This window comes from Mus caroli, chromosome 7 (genome assembly GCF_900094665.2).
Source record: "Mus caroli chromosome 7, CAROLI_EIJ_v1.1, whole genome shotgun sequence".
Lineage (NCBI taxonomy): Eukaryota > Metazoa > Chordata > Mammalia > Rodentia > Muridae > Mus > Mus caroli.
The window spans coordinates 102,879,374-102,881,624 of record NC_034576.1 but is presented as its reverse complement, the minus strand read 5'-3'; the positions used below and the strand labels follow the sequence as shown (position 1 = coordinate 102,881,624).

Genomic DNA, 2,251 nt, shown 5'->3' with positions numbered 1-2,251 from the left:
AGCTCAGTCACTAAGACACAATAGAAGAAATGAATACCTCAGTTAAAGAAAATATTAAATATTTTTTAAAAATCTGGCACAAAATATTCATAAAATCTGGGACACTATGAAAGACCAAATCTAAGAAGAATAAGAACAGAGGAAGGAGAAGAGACCCAGGTTAATGGCACAGAAAATAACAGACAGAAAAATTATAGAAGAAAACTTCCCTAAAGCCAGGCCCAGCAGACTCCTCCCTGTGTGTTGTGGAGGAATGGCTGTTACTGTTCTACTGTGGGCAGCCAGAGATTAGGGGTTCTTCTCCAATCGGCGAGCTTCTGCTTCAGGAGGAGCCATGGCGCTCAGGGGCACTCGGAACACAAAAATTAACACAGAAAATAAGGCCAGGGTCAGTATGGCCGGCACCAAGCGTGTGCCTGTGGCAATTGCTGCTGCCTCCAAGCCCAGACTGAGATGAAGAACTGCTCTTAGAGACATTGGTACTAAAGTCAGCAAACAGGTGCAGGCAAGAGTGCCTCTGAAAAAGGAAGTGAAAACATTAGGTACTGTTAAAGTCCTACCAAAACCTGTGGAGAAGGTGCCAGTGTGTGAGCCAGAGGTGAAACTGGCTGAGCCTGGACCTGAACCTGAACGTGTTAGAGAAGAGAAGCTTTCTCCTGAACCTATTTTGGTTGATAATCCCTCTCCAAGCCCAGTGGAAACATCTGGATGTACACCTGCAGAAGAATATCTGTGTCAGGCTTTCTCTGATGTCATTCTTGCAGTGTGTGATGTAGATACAGATGATGGAGCTGATCCAAACCTCTGTAGTGAATATGTGAACGATATCTATGCGTATCTCAGACAACTGGAGGAAGAGCAGTCAGTTAGGCCAAAATACCTACAGGGCCATGAAGTCACTGGAAACATGAGAGCCATCTTAATTGGCTGGCTAATACAGGTTCAGATGAAATGTAGGCTGCTGCAGGAGACCATGTACATGACTGTGGCCATGACTGATCAGTTCGTACAGAACAGTTGTGTGCCCAAGAAGATGCTTCAGCTGGTTGGCGTAACTGCCATGTTTATTGCAAGCAAGTATGAGGAGATGTACCCTCCAGAAATAGGTGACTTCACATTTGGGACTAACAACACTTAGCTAAGCACCAGATCAGACAGATGGAGAGAATTCTGAGATGAAGATTCTGAGAGTTCTGAACTTCAGTCTGGGTCGCCCTCTGCCTCTGCACTTCCTCCATAGAGCATCTAAAATTGGAGAGGTTGACACTGAGCAGGACACTTTGGCCAAATACCTCATGGCGCTCTCTCTGCTGGACTACGACATGGCGTATTTTGCTCCTTCTCAAATTGCAGCTGGGGCCTTTTGCTTAGCACTGGAAAAAGTCTTGACAATGGTGAATGGACACCAACTCTGCAGCACTACCTATCCTACACTGAAAAATCCCTGCTTCCTGTTATGCAGCACCTGGCTAAGAATATAGTCATGGTGAACCGTGGCCTTACAAAGCACATGACTGTCAAGAACAAGTATGCAGCATCTAAGCATGATGCTGTGCCATCTAAGATCAGCACGCTGGCACAGCTGAACTGTACACTAGTTCTGAATTTGTCTAAGGCATAACTCCAATGGACTACTACATCTGCAGGTGCAGTTGGCACTATGTGCCTCCTGTACATAGGATACCTACAGTGTTTACTAACTTTTTACTTTACATAGCTTAACTCATTTGAATGTGGTTGCTTTTGACTTTAGGATAGCAGAAGTTGTTGAAGAATTTAGGAGTATATTAAGAACTGCTTCTAGTTTTAACAGTGGATCCAACTAATGTATATATTTGTAGTCTATATGTTCATATACTTCCTTCACTGTGTGTCCTCATATCATTATGCAAAGTCTTCTGCCTAGCTCTAGTTTAAACTCTAAATCTACCAGCTAGTCCTTTGTTCAATTTCCTATAGGTGGTTGTCACTTTTAACCACTGTCTCTTGAGCTGTCAACTTTCAGATCTGAAACTGAGTATTTTTGTTATGTAATTATTTATTTGTTCTTAACTGGAAAATAGGATATTCAAAATTAAAGGTGTCTTTTAAGAGAAAGACACCGAGTCTCAATACCAACAGATAAGGGTGTATTCTTGTATATCCTGTATAGATATAATCATGCATGTATTATCAAGGAGATATTTTATATGGGTTCATTTTATCAACAATATTCCTATCAGCATTCCTTTCAACGCCTATGTTGCATTTT

General features: G+C 42.2%; 1 pseudogene; it reads left to right on the top strand.

Moving 5' to 3' along the window:
* Positions 1–334: 334 nt before the first annotated feature.
* LOC110299426 lies at positions 335–1,621 on the top strand (annotated as a pseudogene).
* The last annotated feature ends 630 nt before the right edge of the window (positions 1,622–2,251 follow it).